Source organism: Pinus tabuliformis, chromosome 2_2 (assembly GCF_031772625.1).
Source record: "Pinus tabuliformis cultivar Carrire ecotype Pingquan chromosome 2_2, CPIR1, whole genome shotgun sequence".
Lineage (NCBI taxonomy): Eukaryota > Viridiplantae > Streptophyta > Pinopsida > Pinales > Pinaceae > Pinus > Pinus tabuliformis.
Genome location: NC_142300.1, coordinates 410,476,942 through 410,498,833, shown reverse-complemented (window position 1 = coordinate 410,498,833; position 21,892 = coordinate 410,476,942).

The following is a 21,892-nucleotide window of genomic DNA, read 5'->3' as shown; positions in this document are numbered from 1 at the left end:
TTTCTGACCGTTTAAAGATGGAAAGATTGCCGAGTTATCCCTCTTGACTCGTTAAAAGTAAAAAAGAGGCAGTCGTCTTTAATCCCTTTTCCGACCGTGTAAAAACGAAAAGATTGTCGGACCCTTGTCATTTCCGGTTCGTTAATGGTTATGAAATGACGTGATACCGATTACTTTTTTACTTTTTCAGATCGATATCACTACTCATGAAAAGTACTCCTCGATCGTAATGATCGGGCGGTTCTTTCGAGCATAGTTTTATACTTTTTCGAGCTCGAGAGACACAACTTTACGAAAAAGGACCCCCCTGGAGTTTCCTTTTCTGTTGTCTTTTCAGACTCTCTAAACAAGAAAAGATGCCGATTTTTTCCTTTGTCAGGCTCGTTAAACACTTGATGACATTGGGCGTTGTCGAAATGACACTTTTCAAGCATATGCTATCCCCGTCAAGCTTGTCATCCAAAAAAAACCGGGGTACCTGCCAGAAATGGTGGGGAAAATGGAACTGCAATTGTTGCGTCGGTAGTATGTCGCTCTTGAACATGGCACTCCTCTGCTTCGTGTCTGGGTGGGACCATCTCATCTTGTTTTTCACTGGCCTCCGTGGGTTTGGGTTATCCTATTTGACCTCTCATCTGTTCATTGCCTTGTCACCATGACCCCTGCTCATTTGATGTCAAATACTGCCAAGTCCGCTGTCGTGCCGCCGATATGTTCAGGAGAAGTTGACCTCTGCAATAATACAACCTCATCTGCTATCTCACACAAATCATTTTTCCTCTGTCTCGCGTCGATGATGTGGGAAACATTATGGCCCACCTTCGATCAAGGTCACTTCCCGTCGACTTCAGCTCATTATCCGGGAAGGTGACTTAGAGACTCCCTTCAGGTGCCTTAGAGCCTGCATGCCTCAATGGCAGGTTCTTCGTGTTCGACGCGAGGTTTTCATCATTGGCCTCCGATCGAATGATTCCGTGGGTGTTCGACACCAGCTCATTGATTCACACTCCGCGGATTGTACCTATAGTACCTTGAGGGCCATTGTCATTATTGGTGGTACCTCTCGCGTCTGTTAACAGTTTTCATCATTGGCTGGTAATCAGACGATGTTCATGCATGTTCGACTTCAACTCATGTATTCACATGCTTGGACTTGTACTTTGTTCGGGTCGGGACGGAGCGCAAGACCCTGGATCCCTATCTGTTATGGTCCAGGTTGTGATTTTATGGATGATCATTACATGACTCATTGATGGATGGCTGTGCCCATACCTGAGTCTTCATGGATGGCTGCGACCATACCTTATCATTATTCTGGTCTTTTTAGCTGGGTGGCTGCGTCCATTCCACAGACCTTTTCGCATGTCTTTTGGATGGCTGCGCCCATGCCTAGACTGCATGTACTTGATTATCAGAGATATTCGGTCCTTCCTGGTGGTGTTCCAGTTCGGCAAAGCATTGTAAAGCATTTCACCCCTCCCACTCTCTCGGTATTCATGCTTTAGGGGGCATCTGTTACACAGTAATTTGTCACTGTCTCCCTGTCAGTCACCCTACTGTGTCAAGAATTCACAATAATCAAGTCCATGCCTTCTGAACTGGCCCAAAACCCATTTTTCCAAAGTTTTCCTCATCAGCGCGTCTGTTTCTAAAATATCCGCGCTGACCGGCGGTTCTTAATGTTTTCAGTGCGCTGCCAGCGCGAAAGCACATCACTTTTCCACGCTGGTCGCATTTTATGAGCCAGCGCACCTCTCCTTTGTATTGGGTCGCGCTGACATGACTTTCTCAATTATTGAGGCACGACGTCAGCGCGTCAGTCGCCTTATAATCCGCGCTGATCTTGTTTGGGCGAATTTGTTCCAACAGCCAGCCTTCCAGATCACTCCAGGTTTGGTTGTTGGCTTTGTGAGTATCGACTCCCTTCTATGGCATGTCTGTTCGACTCTTTGCAACCACTTCCCTCAAGGATAAGCTCATCCTTCCACCCTTTTAGGAGGCTCCTTCTCCTACATAAACTTCCACCATTACCATGAGCAGCTAGTTTGGAATAGCTTGGATTGTATAGAGCTTATAGTGCTCAGATTGCTGCTACTATAGGTATTTGGTGTGCTAGGTGTGGAAGTGATTGATAGCTTAGGGAAGGTTGTTTTGTGTTGCTTGTGTGAGAGAGAGTCTCTTGTCTTGGGAGAATCATTTCCAAAGGTGAATGCTTGAGACGCTTGCTGACTGGCCCCTCCTGAGAAGGATACCGACGTCAGAACATTTGGTTGTACTCTTCTCTATCTTGATTAATAATAGATGACTGCTACTATTGTTCCATTCTCATTTGTACATGCAATGGTTGAATGTGAATTACATCTTTTCTGACCGATGTATGGTTGCTTTTACTAGATTTCACGCTTGCGTTTGTTTCCTCTTCGTGTGTGCAGGTGTCTATTCGCGGGGATCGCGGAGGATTGTGACCAGCCAAAGCGAAGGAGCGAAGGCAGCGTCTCTTCGTCAAACGACAGCGCTGGAATCCAAGTAGGTGCTCTTTACCTCTTGTTTAATTGTAATTAGGAACATGCATAGCAGCATTGTGTGATTGTTGCTAGACCCTTGTTGGGCTAGTAGGGATCGCCTCTATCCGTAGAGGGGATTTACCTCTCCATCAGTGTTGATATCCATTTTCTGGACCTCAAATTTCGCTGCCCAACCTTCTTACTATGTTGTTATATCCCAATGGCATGATCATCTATTTGTTAAGCCATTAAGCACTTAACACTTAGTTGTCTGTAACATTGGGCATAACCATGACCTAAATACTACCCACTACTTTGCCAATTTTTTTTTAACTTGTTGATTTCTCTAAATGTTGATAGGCCAAAATACTAATACACTCAAAAGTGGTTGGTCCTTGCATTTTTTATCACTAGCCCCAAGTGACCGATGTCTAAAACCAAGCACTTACCACTCAACACCCACTACCTAATATTTTTTTGCTTGTTATAATAACTACCATTCGATGCTATGATAAACAAAACTATTAATTCACAATGTTACATTCGATGGGAAATTATTTGTCTATTATGTATCACTCATCACAAATTGGCTACTCTAAAACATTAACTAGCCTATTCTGATGGCTCGATAGACATAATTGTTATCTACTATGAAATTTCCCATTTATCGGCTAACACCTACCACTCACTGTTGATCAACCAACTTGTTTAACATCGTGGAACCTTACAAAACGGTTCCCTAGAATTAATCTTGAGGTTCTTCCACATCATTTTTAATGTTACTATATTCTATATGTCAATCAACATACAGCAATATTTGGCTGCCATGCAATCCTTCTTTTGCCTCTTCATGGCCACACCACACCTTTCATGTCATATTGGATCTTGCCCATTGTTTGTAGTCATGTTTCCTTGGTGTCTCAATGGCCTCATATAAGACCCGCTATGTCCACAACATCTACCACATCAACTGCTATAAGAAATAAATGTCTACCACTTATCCTTCTACCACATAATTATGACATCATTATGCCACATGGAATCCTCTAGGTGGTTCCATGTGTCATCTAGAATCACCCAGTTTAATGACCCAAAAAGGCCAAACTACCTTCCATGTGTCACCTCATAAGACTACCACATGTCATAACCTCATTAGGCCACATCATATCTCTGTCACTTCCACCTCATTGGCCACATCATGTCATCTTGTCACTCGACTGCTCATCGCTCATTACTATTGTTTTCACATTATGGGGATTAGTCAGCCTAATAAGCACTTAGCTGCTAAACTTAAGAACCTGGCGACCATTTGCAATGACCAAGATCTTTGGATACCATCACTTACCACTCATTAGTTCTTCAACCTTACTCTTGCATGACCACCTATAATGTTGATGTGATAAGCACCTTGGTGCTCAAGCCAAGCATCCTCTTTTATCTCTAAATTCCTTTTAGATAAATAAATTATTGATAAAGGGATGTGGGACACTAACTTTAGTCTAGGATTTACCCAGATATGGTTGGAAATATTTTATTTCCTTGAATATAATGAATTCTTATTTTTCCACTTTAGCACAATTTGACTGAATATCCTTTAGCCCTAAACTCATAAATGAAATGGGTGCCTCATTACCCACTAAACGTTTCTGATTAGAACTGCAACAAAATATGAGTTAGCAAAATAATATTAAGTAAAATCCTTGCTAAAATTGGAATTCATGAATAATGGATCCAAAGATATAGCCTATTTAATGGAATTAAATGATTCTTTTTCCTTATTATTCTATTTAAAGAAAATGTTTTTCTTAGCCATGTCTTGAAGCAGGTTGACTATTTCTACAAAACCTAGAACAAACCTTCTAAGAAACTTCCTAGAAATGATTACATAATTTTTATTATGTGGAAAATAAATATAGGAAATGGTTTTCATTCTTTCAAGTTCAATCATAACACAAAATTTTGACAGAATAAATCATGTAATTTCCTATCCCTCCCATTGGTCGATGCCACTCATAAATTCTTGACATTACAAATAGCACTGAAAATATACATTCAATTTAACCACAATTTATTTTTGTGCATAATCGAGCCACAATATATATGTTGGAAAAGTTTTAGCACTACTGAGAGGGAGGTGGTGAATCATTAGTGTGATCTATGTATGATTTTCACCAATTTTAACTTCACTTATTGAATCACATATACGTTAGTAGAAACTCATAAACATCATAACATGTCCATCACATAAACATAACTGAAAACCATAGGAAACTACAAAATAATAAACATGCACATCACATCAATCACACATGAGACACAATATTTCTAGTGAAAACCCTTCTGGGATAAAAACCACCCCCATTGTTGCTGCCCTTCTCTAAATTTCTATTATGTCAAGAAATTTATATTTTACATAGCTGGCTAACTACCATCAAAATGGAGACTCGACCTGATATACAATATTCCTACTCTAATTGGCTAGGAGACTCGATACTAATAACGAGCTGGAAGACTTTGTTCTCTATGGATCTACAGACTACCATCCGCTGAAGAACACCATGATCAGTAATCCTCACCTGGTTACTCCTGAACTAAGAATTGACTCTACAGACTCTAGTTTTCTCGTCACCACCATGACCAATGAGCCTCTCCCAGTTTCTGTTGAACTATCCAACAACCATTAGATGAGAAACTTGTTCCTTTATTGAAGCTTCGTTATCCCTGCTCCTCTCTCATGAAGTCACTGCTCCTATACCACTATGTAGACATCCTTTATTGTATTTTCAAACTAGATCCCAAGGCACTATGTTCAACAAGAAATCATATCTGCATACATGCTCTCAGTAGAAATATCTCATCATCAAATCAATATAAAACTAATGCACAAAACATGTTCTCTCCAATTGAAAAGTGTGGCTACACAAATATGAATACTATCAAACCCTCACAAAAATAAAGTGATGCCTAATACAAATAACATCATAAATCACACTCCCATGTGCCAAATGCATCAACAAATACTATGAAATGAATGTAAGAGTATCACCAAGATATACTCTAGCAACATACAAAACTCTCCAAACCAATATCTACAGCAACAAATCCAATTATTATCTATACTCAAACATGCTTCAGATTTTCACATTATTCATTCATTAGGACTCATGGACAGAAGAATTTAGGCTCTACTCAAGGCCTAGAGTATAAACTCCTTCTCTGATACCTTCTCACCCTCATATATACATCCTCAACTCAATCAACCATCACATAGCTCCAAGATCAAGTATATAAAACCTGTAGGGCTAATTTGAGCTTAGGGAAAAATTTAGAGTGTACAAATTGGACCAAATAAATCCACTAAGATCACTATATTGCACTAAATGCATTCACGTCATTAGAGGACCTTTTCAAACTATTTCTGACCATTTTCAATTTTTATTGAAGCCTATGGGAATCTCCAATCTAATTTGTTTCTGAACAACATGAGGAATGCAGAGGAAATGTTTTGAAAACCCTCAATTTCTCCCTTGACACTATCTAAACTTGAATGGGGCTATAATTTCTCCCATAATATATCCTCAATGTGGCTGGAGCATTCCAATAGCTCCCATATGCCTCTATGAGTGTGACTGTGGCTTACGCTCAGTGAAAACATTAGTTCTTTAGTCCAGACCCTCTTCCACCTATTGAGCCACCTTCCCCTGCATCTATACTAGCCTCCAAAACTCTAACATGTCATCTGACACATGTGTAAATATATCAAACATGCCTCCCAAGTGTCACTGCCAAGTTGATCTAGAAGGGCCAACAAACAAGGTTGGAAAGTAAGCTAACAAGTCCTCCACTGTCCATCAGAACTCTAAACAAACTGCAACACATCTAAAGAACATGTGCAACCTTTGTAGCACTATCATCAAGCCATCACATCACTAAAATAACTCACCTTATAGGGATATACATGAATACCAAATGAAGACCTAGTTTATAACTCAACTAGTGCGGCATGAACCATCTCTATCAAATTTAGACATGATAATCACCTGTAGCAGCATCAACAAACCATCATGAAATGTCCACCAATGCATATGCCAACACATGCGAACTCCTCCAAGACAATCATTCTACTGTCAGAATCCATTAGTGGAAACACATAATGGCACACACCATTTTCCATGAATATACATCATCATGAGGTTGAAATAAGTGCATGACCTAAGGAGCTAACATCAATGAAAACACAACCATCTCACTGTTAATACATCATGCCAACCAAATGGACCGCCAAGTCAACATCCATCACACATGATCATGACCAGTATGACTATGACCATGACCTTGTTGACATCAATCCCAACAAACTTCACTTTTTGCATTTATGTCAACCTCATCAACTTGTGAGGCAGATCTCTATCCATCCAAATTCTCTCATAATTCTCTCACCCTTTGACATCAATGACAAAGGGTCAACTCCATATGAATAGGACACATGGACTGGAGTACATAATGGATCATACATCTCTACATGGTTGAAATATAATGCAATCAAGTATCATCCATGCCTCCATATAAACAAAAAGAAACATATATATTCATTCATCAGAAAAAAATACCATCAAACAACTACTAGTAGGAAGCCACATTGTGCCAACATAAGGCACCCATAATCAAAATATACAAGCACATAATAATAAAAACTATGATTAGAATCAAGTAATAATCAACCTGAACATGAGCATTAATACATCACTCCTCCATATAGAAAGATCATATGAGGCAACCACACACAATCTACCCCATAACTATTGTTGGGACAAGGTCCCCTAAGGTCAATTTTAGGGCAAAAGCCCATGTTTTGGGGCTGAAAGCCCAAGTTTTTTCATGTAAAGAGTAAATTCTCTATAAGATGTGGTCAAGGAGAGCGTATATGTAAAGTTATATAAAGGGTTTTGATCCTTCTTTTATGTAAGACGTGTGGCTTTAGAAGATCTACCCATGGTCCACGGACCATGGGATTGTATAAAAAGGAAAGTCTTAGAGAGTCTAAGGCAAGTTTTGGTAGTGAAAGATATGAATGTAATGGGTTAGTAGAAGTGACAAGCGAAGAGTCTTAGAGTAGAAGAGAGGTTCTATAGCTATGTGCGTAGAGGCCTAGAGTAGAGTCCGTAGTTGAGTGCGTGGACCCCTGGAACTGAGTGCGCAAGGTAGTTTGAGTCTGTAAGAAGATTTGTAAGAAGATCTGAAGCATTGATAAAGAGATTGTTATGGAAATATATATGTTTTGTCCTTTTACTTCTGTTATGAATGAATGTGATTATGTTATGATGAATAATGGGTTTATGATTTAATGCTATATTGATGTGTGGATCTCTATGTTTTACATTGTTACACGAATGCAAGTAATAATATATGTTTACACAAAGAATATCTTAATGCATGCTAAAGATATTAGACACTTAAGCTAATATGGGTAATAATAGACTTAGTAGTGATTATAGAGGCACGTAAGTGGTTGATTCACCAGTTTAGGGTCTGCGAAAGATAGTCATAGACCTTCGTGAAGGTCTAAGGGTGATTGAGAGAAGTATATCAATAGCAAAGGATTGGGACCCAGGCGGAGGCCCTGGAAATTGCGATGAGATTACATGAGAGGCCAATTCAAGATGCTGGTTTGGGAGTTGAGTAGATTCTCACGGAGTTTTAGAACCTTTGCCTAGAATTCTAATGTTTGAAGAAGGATAGAGAGGCTCGGCCAGAGGTGCATGAAGTGGTTTGGTGTTTGAAATGTAAGAGTCAAGGGCATGATCAAGATCATTGCCCTGTCTTCACAAATTATCTTGTAGGAGGAGGGTTGATGCCTATGAGATTGGAAGCTCAAGCAGGGCCAAGTACAGGGCCTGTGTTTTGGTGTGATATCTATTAGGTAGCTGGAAAATATGTGACAGATAATTGCCACTAGCCATAGAAATTTGTACAGACACTGCAACAACTCTTCTACAACTTCTACAAATCAGTAGGTCACGAGGAGCATAGTTTCCGCAGTTATGAGTTAATGATGTAGAGAATACCTATGTATCAAATTCAGACCAAGACTTGACCTTTGGATTGAGGAGCGGACCAAGCGCGAGAGGATATCAAAGCCAAGGACGAGGTCGAGGTGGAGGAGGACCTGCGAGAGGACAAGGCAAGTTATTTGCTACAATTGTGGAGGTCCAAGGCACTACACATAAGAATGTATGAACCTGATGCACCTATCGTGCCATTATTGTACTGAGTTTGATCACGTGAAAGAATCCTACCCTGTATCAATAGCTAAGATGTGTGAAAAGGGGATGCAGTCTCAGCAGCCTACATATAACCTAGAGATGATGAGGGTTGAACCCCGAGAAGAGAATCCCAATGTGAATATTGTGCTGCGAAGTGGAACGATGACTATTGAAGATAACGGAAAGCAACATAAAGAAGGTGAATGGGTTCACAAAGCTCCAGAAAAGGTGGTTGGGTTTGATTTGGAGCATGTGAAGGAAACCTTCATGGAAGCAAAGAAAAGCTTCGCTGAAGCTTCTACCTCAGGAAGTCAGGATAAGAAGTCTAAAGAAATGGACCCATCCATGCTTACTACCTTTTTGGAGGCCTGTATGAAGCTGCTACATGATAGCAAGGTCATAAAAGGATTACAGGAGTTGATCAATAAATGTGTTGGTAATGCTTTTGATGGATCGCACGTGGTTAGGAAAATTGGTAAGCATAAGTCAAGAACAGGGCGTGACATGAGGCACATAGGAGAGTATGAAATGAACCAAGTTATTCTAGACCTTGGGTCAGATCCAAATGTTTTGAAAAAACAAACATGGCAGAGAATGGGGAGACCTGCACTGCAATGGTCTCCTATTCAATTGAGGATGGTGAATTAGCAAAAGATTATCCCCATGGGAAGATTGTAGGGAGTGACAGTCGATATTGAAGGCGCGAGCACATTGGCGAATTTCAAATTAATAGAGATTGTTGATGATAACAATCCCTACCCTGCACTCCTTGGGATCGACTGGGCTATCGACATGAATGGGGTGATCAATTTGAAGAAGCAGATGATGTAATTTGAAAGAAAATCGCTCTACGTAGTAGTACCATTGGACCCTACAGAAGGACCGCGTTATACTGAACTGGTCTGCGATTACGAAAGTGATGATGATTTGGACCAAATTAATAAGATAACAATGTGAGATCAAGATTGGGTGAATTAGATAGCTGATGGACATATTGCATGGGACCACGAAAGTTCGTGCACATCAGAATCCCGCAGGATCCCTTGGAATTGATTAAACCAGATTGGACCACCCAGCTGTGCCATGCACTAGATTTCTACAATGTGACTGCTGAAGGAGAAGAGGAGGATCCAAGGAACATTAATGTCCTAGAGACCAAAGGTCACTACAAAGTTTAGGGGTCGTAGATAGAGAATCTAGATATCATCACACTGTTAAAAACAAGACAAGTAAACATTGGGATAGAGGTAGAGTCAAAGTTTGCTAATATAGGGGATTACTAGGATGATGCTATGGTGAATAAGGTCAATGAGTTTCTCCGTGAGTACCAGGATTTGTTCCCTACAAAGTTTTCAGACCTGAAAGGGATAATAGGTGATTTAGGAGTAATGAAGATAATATTGAAACCAAATGTGAAGCCTATGAAGAAGAGGCCATATCACCTCAATCTTAAGTACAAAGAAAGGGTCTACCTAGAATTGGACAAAATGTTGGCAGCAGGAATCATTGAACCAGTGGAGGAGTCTGATTGGGTCAGTCCTATGGTAGTTTAAGAAAAGAAACTGAAGGATGAAATAAGGATATGTGTAGATCTTAGGAAGCTGAATGATGCTTGCGTGCATGACCCCTTTCCAACTTCGTTCAGCAATGAAGTGTTGGAATGTTGGCGAGCAGGAAGTATATTCATTCACTGATGGGTTCTCTAGGTACCATCAGATCAAGATCGCACTGGAAGACAAGAGTAAGGTGACCTTCACAACTGAATGGGGATGCTTTCAGTATACTGTAATGCCTTTTCGACTGAAGAACGTGCCAACGATCTTTTCGTGCCTATGCATCACGGCGTTCAAGGACTTCATTGAGAAGTTTTTGGAGGTATACTTTGATGATTGGATGATGTTTGGAATGGTGAAGTGCCATGTAGCTAGTCTATGCTTGTTGGGCATGGAATCACCCCAAGGCATGTTTTGGGGCTCAAAGCCCAAGCTTTGATGGAATTTTGTTGTAAAGCTCGCGAAATGTGGGCGCGGAGCGCGAAAAGTATAATAGAGTCATAGGGTTGTCTGCCCCAATTTTGTAATATAATGTCGGCTAGATAGACCTACCCATGGTTCGTGGACCATGGGATTGTATAAATAGAGCGAGGCTCTAAGTGTAGAGAGGAGATAGAAAAGTAAGGATGAGCATGAGAATTCTAAGTGATTGAATCAAAGTGTAAGTGTGTCTTTGGGTCGTAGAGTAGGAGAAGGCTTTGTAGCTGAGTGCGTAGAGGTCTAGTAGTCTGTAGCTAGGCACACGGACCCCTAGGGTTGAGTGCGCAGGGTGGAGTCGAGTCTGTAATCAAGGAAGGAATTAATAAAGAGAAGTTTTACTAGAATTCTGTGTACCTGTTCTTGTGTTAATGCATGTTTGATATAATTTGCAAATGTACTGTTTATTTACTGCGTGCACCTGTATGAATGGTTTATGTTGTTAAGTATAACTTAAAGGTAAGATAATCATTAACATTGGAATACTAATAAAGTCTTGGGTAATAACGTAGAAGCACAGTGATCAACCCCTGAGTAGGGCTGCGTGTAGGCAATATACTAGGTTGCGAGGTGTGGGAAAGTGCGCGAAGCAACTTGCATGCAGGGTCAAACTGCAGACCGTTTGAACTCATCAAACATCTCTAGGGTGTGGAAACCTAGTTCTAGCACCCTCCCATACTAGTTCGGGTGAGACTTCAGTCCGCGCTACGTGGACCATTGCCGAAAGGGACAGTAGTATCAGGATTTGTTTGGCTAAATTAAATTTGAACCTAGGTCAGGCCCCACTAATCCAACAAATGGTTTTGTTGCTAGGACCGAGATCTGTATAAGAGATGTCTGATGTCGTATCACTGGAATCCGAAAAAGAAAGGAATTGAAGAGTGGTTGGATAGGAAGATTCACGAGTTCACGGTGCAAGAAAATAGGAATCTGTGACTATCAAAGGAAGAGTGGTTAGATTGCTACTTATATATGGAAATCCATGAAATTTTCTTTGCATCCTTCCCCTCTGAGTTGTATGAGTGGATCGCGAAGATAATAGATAGTCAAGGAAGGTGTAGGCTCGATAAAATGATTGTGTGGACTATGGAGTTGGTGCGTAGATTGGAAGCATCAAAAGATAAGATCGTAAGTGTTGTGGATCACTAGCCCGATAGAATTATAGGAGGATTTATCACCGAGTTCACGGTAGATACTTCAGTTAGTTATAGTGAGGTAGAACGAAGCTTCCTCAAATGACTATGAGGTAAGTACATTAAATCTTTGAACACTTGGATTAAAATGATATTGTGTGAAAAGCGGGTTATGTGAATAAATTGATGTTTGGGGCTAGGCAAAGTAGAATGATCTACAGAAATGAAGGTAGCACAGAGCTAGAAACTAACCCCTTTATTTCACCTCTACGGGAAAGCGAGGAAGAGCTTGCAAAGGTTTCACCAAGAAGTGTGATCAGTTTGATAAAGCAGCGAATTCCGCGCATACCACTCCCACCTACACCACCACTAGTTTCACCATCTTCACCCCCGTCTTCACCCACACCACCTCCGCCACCACCATAGTTCAATATGGCGAGTGTGATAAAGTTGCCGGTGTTCAAAGGAGTAGGGAACGAAGATCCAGACCAGTTTTGGTTTGTGGTAAAGGTTGTATGGGAAGCGCAGGGAGTCACAAATAAAAATATAAAGAAAGAAATGTTAGTTAGTGCTTTGCAGGATCACGCACTGACGTCGTACATTAAGCATTCCAATGACAATCCAAACATAGGGATCGCGGATATCCAAGCTGCACTAAACAGGGAATTTAGCATGCCAAAATCAGAGACACAGTCGATTATTAGATTTAAGGAAATCGCGATGCTTCCAAGCGAGAATGCCTGGGAGTTGGATCAGAGATTGAAGGGTATGATTCGTGAAGCCAACATGACCTTGATGAATGGACAACACCGCACATGGTTTGTAGCATCACTAATGCCGCATCTAAGGACTGCATTGTCACAGCAGAAGCTATCCACTTAGGCCGATGCCTTGGAGATCGCAATGAGACTACATGAGACCCCAATACAAGATCCTAACCTGGGATTCCAATAGATCCACACGTAGTTGAAAAGCTTGTGCCTCGAGATGCAGAGTTTGAAACAAGATAGGACAGCTTGCCCAAAAGCGTGCAAGGAGGTATGGTGCGTAAAGTGCAAAGGCTAGGGACATGACAAGGACCATTGTCCAGTATTCATGAGCTACCTAGCAGTAGGATGACCAATGCCATTGAGACCAGAGGCACAAGTAGGACTGAGCATGACGCTTGCATTATGGTGCGTGATTTGTTAGATATGAGGAAAGCATGCTACATATAACTACCATCTATTACAAAAGTATACATAGAGTTCCCAACAGTTGTTCTGTAATTTCTACAGATCAGTAGGCCATGATGAGTGCACCTGTAGAAGTTATGAACTGATGATGGATCTGACTCCTACCTACAGAGTTCAGAGTGAAACACGGGCTCTCGATCAAAATGCAGGGATGGCACGCACTGGATTTTAGGGCTGCAGACGAGGTCGAGGTGGAATGGGACCAGTGAGAGGTTGCGGACAACTGATATGTTACAATTGCGAAGGACTGGGACATTATGCCTGTGACTATACAAATCCGATGAGAGAATCATGCTTATATTGTACCTAGTTTGATCATGAGATGAAGGACTGCCCCACGCTAATAGTGAGGTTGCGCGATAAAGGAACACTCCAACCTCCCTCGACTCAGAACCTACAAATGATGAGGTCTGAGCCATGTAAAGAAGACCCGAATGTAAACATCGTGCTTCAAAGTGGTATTATGACGGGGATGACAAAGGCAAGCGGCCCAAGGAGAATGGCTAGGTTCACAAGGCTCTGACAAAGGAACCTGAATTTGATCTGGAGTGTGCAAAGGAGATCTTCATGGAAGCTAAGAAGAGCTTCACAGAGGCCTCCATTTCAGGTAGTAAAGAAAAATTGGAACCAGAAATGGACCCATCAATGCTCACTACCTTTTTGGAGACATGCATGAAGCTACTATGTGATAAAAAAGCTATTAAGGGACTGTAAGAACTCATCACTAGATGTGCTGGGACCATGCTAGGAGAACCGCGCGTAGTTCGGAAGCTCAGGAAGCACACAACGCGAACAGGAAGAGAGATGAGATTGACTACACAGATTGGGGAATATGAAATGGATCAATTGATTTTGGATCTAGGATCGGACACAAATGTCCTACCAAAGCAGAAATGGGAGTGCATGGGCAGGGCTACGCTGTAATGGTTGCCTATTCAATTGCGAATAGAAAACCAACAAAAGATCTTACCTATGGGAAGATTGCAGGGAATAATAGTGGATATCAAAGGTGCAAGCGCACTTGCAAATTTCGATGTGATAGAGATTGTTGATGACAACAATCCCTATCTCACGCTAATGGGAATAGACTGGGCCACTAACATGAACAGAGTGATAAATCTAAAGAAGAAAAAAATGATTTTCAAGAAAAAGTAACTGCGCATAGTGCTACCTCTAGACCCTATGGAAGGATCACACTACATGAAGCTGGTGCATGATTATGATAGTGATGACGATTTAGAATATATTTACAAGATAACCATGCAGGAGCAGGACTGGGTGAATCCAACCGCAGATGGAAGGATCTCGTGGGAGCGCGAAAGCTCCTGCACCTCAGATTCGTACAAAGAGATAGAACGATGGCAGAACCGGTTACACGAGGTAACCACACTCAATTGTAATATGATGATAAGGTCATTGTACTGTGTGACAACAGAGATAAGAGATTTGCCTATGTATGACGGGTTGACAGAGGTGGAGGATTTCCTGAACAAATTTGAAAGAGAAGTATCGGAACAACAACGTTTTCACACTCTGAAATGGGAACTGCCTGCTACAACGATAAGATGGTGGGGTACGCATCAAAGAAGTTTTGAGGGCTAGCATGAATGCAGAAGGATGATGCTCATGTGGTTTGGAAAGCCTTAGATGTGAATGAAAGCTGGGTATGATGGAAGAAACAACCTGTGCGCCCATATCTCCATATGGGTACATGCGTATAGTGTGTAACTTGCATGAATGCACACCGTCCTCACGATAGGTAACACGACCAACAAGCAGGAGTGGGAAAGATGATGGCGCAAATGACGAAGTATGATAAGACCAAGCACGCCAAAGATTATCGGTGTGGAAGCCTTTGACAAAGTATGCGAAGCACTGAATGCAGTCCACCTTGAGAAGCGAACTGACTTGGACCTGTGCATACTAGCGATTCTATGGGCTTATAGGACAACGTGTAAGAAACTGACAAGAAAACACCTTTCCAGTTAGTTTATGGCGTGGAAGATGTCATGCCAATGGAATATATTGTACATAGTCTGCGCATAGCAGTGCTCACAGGTATGATAGACTGTGAAGCTCTGGAAGAAAGGCTCATGCAATTGGAAGAACTTGAGGAGGAACAGTTCTTGGTTGGTTTTCATCAGAGAGTACAAAAGTAGCATGAAAAGGCCTTGCATGATCGCCATATTAAGTTGCACACCTTCAAGGTGAATGACTTAGTGCTGCTGTATGACAGTAAGTTTGAAAATTTCCCGGGAAGTTCAGAATACATTTTTTGGGACCATACGTGGTTAAGGAAGTCACAGACGGAGGCGCAGTACAACTAGTCAAACTAAATGGAGAGCCTTTCCTAGGCAAGGTGAATGGCAGTCGCTTGAAGCCCTACATGGGTGGCCCGTCTATCTGACTAACCGATGAAAGTATAGTCTTCATGCTCCAAGGATTCAGACAAGGGCACGAGACTATAAACAAATGAAAGTGATACCGGCATAGATGCAAAAAATTAGTTCGGATGCAGAGGTCCCAGAACAGTGTATGTAGTAGACCCAGCAAGCAGCAGCTCAGTGCGGTGCTGACCTCACCAGAGTTCAAAAATAGTTGGAGGCACTCTGTGCAAAGATCACCCCACCAACTGAGTGACTCGAGGGCGAGTCGCGATGTTTTTGTTGGGGGCCTGTTGGGCATGGAATCCACCCAAGGCATGTTTTGGGCCTCAAGGCCCATGTTTTGACCAAATTTTGTTGTAAAGCTCCGCAAATTGTGGGCATGGTGAGCGAAAAGTATAATAGAGTCATATGGTTGTCAGCCCTATTTTTGTAATATAATGTCAGCTAGATAGACCTACCCACAGTTGCAGACCATGGAATTGTATAAATAGAGCAAGGATCTAAGTGTAGAGAGGATATAGAGAAGTAAGGATGAGCATGAGAAGTCTAAGTGACTGAATCAAAGTGTAAGTGTGTCTTTGGGTCGTAGAGTAGGAGAAGGATCTATAGCTGAGTGCATAAAGGCCTAGTAGTCTACAGCTGAGTGCGTGGACCCCTGTAGCTGAGTGGATAGGGTGGAGTCGAGTTTGTAACCAAGGAAGGAATAGTAGTCCGCAGCTGAGTGCGTGGACCCCTGCAGCTAAGTGCGCAGGGTGGAGTCGAGTCTGTAACTGAGGAAGGAAATAATAAAGGGAAGTTTTATAAGAATTCTATGTATGTTGGCTTAGTGGGGCCTGACCTAGGTTCAGAAGTGATTTAGCCAAGAAAATCCCAGTACTACTGGCCCTTTCGGCAATAGTCTACGGAGCGTGGACTGAGGTCTCACCCAAAGTAGTATGGCAGGGTGCTGGAACCAGGTTTCCACACCATGGGGATGTTTGATATGGGGTGATAGGTACATGATTCAACCTTCGTGCTTACTAGGCTACGCGGACTAGCGATCCCTTTGCATCCTTCTTGCAACCCTAGCCGCAACGTGACTAGTGCTAATTAACCAAATCTTACTCACTTAGGTTCTGTTCACTAATTACTTAGAGGATTTTCATACATAAGCATTCATATCAATGTTTACCAAGTGCGTGCATATAAATGACTAGATACACTTAACACATAACATCAAAATATGGATCCATGAAATAGATGCACAATATGCTGAATCAAACTTATCTTCATTAATACTCCTTTTCAAGTTCAGTTCAATACAAACCTGACTCCACCCTACGCACTCATCTACAGGGGTTCGCGCACTCAGCTGTGGACTCTTCTAGGCCTCTGCATACTCAGCTGCAGAGCCTCTTCCTACTACTATGACCCAATACACTTCAGATCCACTTCTATCCTCTAACCATGCCTTCACATCTATATATTACTTTCTTGCTTGCCAAAAAATTGTCTTTACACTTAGAGCCTCACTCTATTTAAACAATCCCATGGTTTGTGGACCATGGGTAGGGCGACACAACTTTACATTAAATTACATTATTTTAGGGTGGACAACCCTATGACTCATCGTAGACTCTCATGCTCCGTGTCTGTACTTCGTAGAGTCTTTACATTACATTTGATCAGAACTCAGGCTTTAATCCCCAAAAACACATGGTGGGGGGATCCGCTACCCAACAGGCCCCCAACACAATCATCGTGACTCATCCCCGATCACTGTGTAGGTGTGGCGATATTTGGAAAAGTCCTTCAAACTATGTCTGGCCTGTGCGACAGTCTGCAATGCACTACTCTACCATCTGCTGGATTTACTCTACTCGCTCGGCTGAATGCTCATTGTTAGGGTCAAATCCATGTCTTAAAGCATGCATCGCTTTCATCTGTGTGATTTTTCCTTCAATGTCGGCCGTGATGAGGGCCTGATCAATCCAGGGTTGGAAACATGCTTTAAGTACTGTCTCTTTTTGGCATGCGGCATCCACTTGTTCCTTCAATGCCTTCACCTGTTGTAGCTTCATGAGCCATTGGGTCAGGACCACTGTCTGTGCCGTCCTATACACACTACCATATTGCATTTGAAGCTCCCGCACCTTTGTTTCCAAGCGTTGTATGGTGGGGTCCTCTTGTAGGGAAGTGAGGACCATGAAGGATTCTTCCAACATTATTGTACAGGTCTGCATTGTCTGTCCTATTTCCTCCAGTGCATTTTGGATAGTGTCAGCGCGTTGTTCCCAAACTTCTGGGGTCGTGGATTACTATGCCTTTAATTGGAGTTCAGCAATCTAAAGGTTGAGGTCCAGCTAGATCCTCGTTGCTTCCTCCTTTACCTCACAGAATCCACTAGCCAATTTGTGAATCTGCACTCCTATTGGTAGGTCTGTCATAATTTCTAGCTCTGGGGCACGGCAACATGCTTCCTCTACTATCTGCTCTATCTATTGATTCTGTGCCAATGCTTCATCGCATTGTAGGCTAAGCTACTCGATGTTGATTCGTTGTTCACTGAGCATTTGCACTGTGCATCCTTCAATAGGACGGAGTTCTATTGTCACTCCGTCCTGCAACTGGTACAATATATCCCACGTAAGGGTAGCCAAGTTTAGGCCAAGTCCCTTGATTCGACCTACCATGGCTCTGTCCTTTGTGCTGTCTGCTATCAGTGCTCCTTATGGCAGCATGACGATGTTAGCCATTTTGGCCCGCAACAACTGTTCTGTTGCTGATGTACCCGCGACACTATAGGTGACTATTGTTCCTTCTTGTGGGGGCCACACCTGAAGTTCCTGCAGTTGCGCCCTGAGGGCCCCCAACACATTCTATTGCTCTGTCATTGCTTCCTGGAGCGCTTCCCTGGTGACCTCATGAACTGTGTCACCAATGTCGTATAGGTCACCCTCTGTCAGTGTAATAGGTTCCCCATCCAGCTTGGAAGCTTTGGTCTTCTTCCGTGGCCCTGTTTGTTCTGTACCACGCGGCTGTTTTAGTTGTGTAGTTGTCATCCTTAGGTCCGCACCTTCCGTCGTGTCATCTATCCCCTATCCTATGGTCAGGTCCGAGCCTCTTTCCTCCTGCGTCATGGTGGCCCCAGCTGCTACTACTTTTTTTGCGGCCTTGGTCTGCTCTGTGGTGGCCTTTGTTTCCTCGCGGGAAGCGCTTAACTCCTCAGCAAACTGCTCGTTCTGCTTCTATTGTGCTAGCAGCTTGGCGGCATCCTTTTGTGTTTGCATCGCTGTCTCATCATGCACTGCTAGATCCGGGGCACACCATTCGAGTGGCCATGAGTCGAGCACCATGAAAACAGTGTCCTCAATTGTGATGAAAGGGAGTTTGGTCTAGTTCTGCACCGGGTCCTTCCATGCCTTAATATACACATTTTGCATATCCACCTTAAAGTATGCAAAGCTCTGCAAACTGTCGTACACTGTGGGGGGTAGGCACGGACTTTTTTTGATCCACATCCAGACGCTTGCCTCCATGAGTATCCAGAAGATCTTGGTCTCGTGGATTCGCGTGGCATCCTTTGTCGCCTAGAGCGACGTGTATTTTGCTACCTCTAGAAATTCCTAGTCAAGAGCAGGAAACTGACTGTCCTCAGGCAATTCCCCTTCAACCAACGAGATGGATAAGAGCAACCATGTGTAGTGGAAGGTCTTACCCTGCTCCTGGGCCTCCTTGCAATTCATCAGAAATTCCTTGCAGAGGAACTGTGCCCAGTTGAACTGTACCCCCTCTGTGCATTGTTCAGCTAGTGTGATGACCGTTGTTGGTACCTCATTGCTGCGACATTTTCTCATCACCTTCCTAGCCAACAACTGGGTTGCTACATGAAACCCTTTGTCTTGAATGGTATTGATTACGTAGCCTCTTTGCTTCCTTTCCAACTTGTATTTCTTCTTCATGGCCTTTGCGAGTGCCAAATCTTCGCTTTTTCCAGCTATTTCCGCGGGGTCCCTTCCCATCTAGGGAAGCTGAGAAATCCTATGAATAAGCTCTGTCGTGATAGGAATAGGCTCCTCTAGCCACAAGTACCCATCATGCACCAGGCAAAGTGGTTGCCTGATGGCAAAGATCATGATTGGTGCCCGGTGAAACTGTGGAATCCATAGTAGGTGGAGTAGCCTGACCTCCTCCACACTGCAGAGCCATTTCTGTGGCTTTAGCGCTGTAACTAACCCCTCCTTACTCTATTTCATGAGTTGGCTGGTCTCCAAATGTGGGAGCTTTTCACTGTCCGCGAGGTCCCAATATTCAAATTTCATGGTGGGCATGTGGCCCAGAACCGATACTTCAAATAGAATACCATCTGGGAGAAATAGGGTTTGGAGTGTGCTCTTAATGACATCCAAATCTTTGGGTACCTTTGCTCTCCCTTTCCGTGGAGGGACATACTTGGCTAGTTTTGTTGCAGTGCGCACTAGCTGAATGTCTTCCTCCATTTCTTCATCCGTCTAGATTTCTTCTACAAATGCTTGGAGATCCTCCTTGTCATCATCTATCTTAAGATTAACAGTCTTTCCCTTGTCTTCCATAGACAGTTTACCAAACCGTAGATTTCGCGGAGACATACGGACCGGTCTTGTTGCCTATGGATCCTTTTTGGGCCTAGGCATTAGGGGCAATTTAGGAATTTTTGGTGCATCCCCCACCAGCAGCGTAGGTCTCTTTACAGCTCCCTCAGTTGTTGACATCATTCTGTTAAGGAAATCCTGTGTCTCCTTCGGCAATGTCTCAAACATTGGACTTGCTCTCAAAGCCTCCACGTTTGTCAGGTCCATACCCAATTGATAGCGCAACGACTGAATTCTCAAAATGCCAAGGGTTGTTCGGTGGAGAGCCACCTGCGATTTATAGGCCTTTTTGAATTCAAATTCCATCGCTCCCCCCACGTCTAAGTCATTAATGCCTTCTTGGCGGTAGATCGTCCCAAATCTAGCTCTTAATTCGTGTCTTAATTGCCTGCTACCCGCTCCTTTTTGGCTTAAATTGGACCTCTTGTCATGAACAATGACACCAACAGTCACCTCCCAGCCTACTCGCATAGTAGCACAACCCCCTATGCACCGGCGTGACCCCTGTGACATAGTGACCGTGCGTGCAAGCCCCTTATCATGTAACTCCCCTACAAACTCTTTTATACTCTCGCGCTCTCTTACAACTACTTGGAGCGCTGAGAGTGTGCTCCCTACAGATAGTCAGGTGGTCGCACCACTGGTGTGAGGCTTCAATTCACCTTCCATCTTGGTCTACGGGCCCTCCTTAGTTATCCTCGCATCAGTTAGCACCTCGCATTCTTCCTTATGTAGTGTGCTCCCCTCGTTACTTTGTCTGATAAGGTGCGGTTGCAACCATGGTAGCAGAGCCAAAAATTCTCAGCGACAATCTTCTAATGCAGTGGTATGGTTGCCCATATCTTGTCCTATCCTTCTATCGACATGACATTCTTATGCAATTTTAGTTTCTAGTTTTTTTATTTCCGCATCCATTAACATGCTTTTCTGCCTCAGTCATACCTAATCTTCTTCGAGTTCGCGAAGTTTAATATTCCCTCGCTGGATGGCTTCCTGTAACTGAATAATTCCTTCGTTTGGTTCCTCGTGTATCGTCCCAACTATAGGAGGATTCCTTCCTCCCAAAACTGTGGCCTCGACTCTGCCCGTCATCTTCAAGATCGTCTCCGCGCTCAGATTCTTGTGCATGGCCCTAGAGACCCATCGAACCGCTGGTACGCACTGGTCCCAATTAGTTCATCTAGCCTGGTGAACCTTGTTCAAGATCCCACATACCTTCTTGAATGCTTCTACATGGAACATTTGTGGTGAATGTTTCTTTTCCTACTACTGCATGTGGTTCCGATTTTCGATCCTTAGTCTGGGGTGTGCTTGTGTGAACTGCACAATACATGTCTGCACCCAGCGACACAAGTGGGCATGCAAGCTACTCCGTCCTGGTTTGCTGTCTCTCATTCGAAACTAGGGGCTTCCAAATTGTAGGCGCATAATCCTTCTACATCCATGCTAGTTGTCAAAATTTCCTTGATGGGTACCTCACCATCATGCGGGTGTTGTGCATAATGCCCATTTCAATGCATCAAACTGTTGTTGTTCTGGTATTGTGATTTCAAATTTTCTCAGGAATTCATCCGCTGCTGTCAGTCCATCATATGTCGGTAGCTCTCAATCCAAAGTGTAGGAGCTTTCATGCTCCCACAAGATTCTCCCATCCGCAGTCGGATTCACCCGATCCTAGTCCCATGCAATTATCTTGTAAATACAATCCAGCTCATCGTCGCGCACTGGTT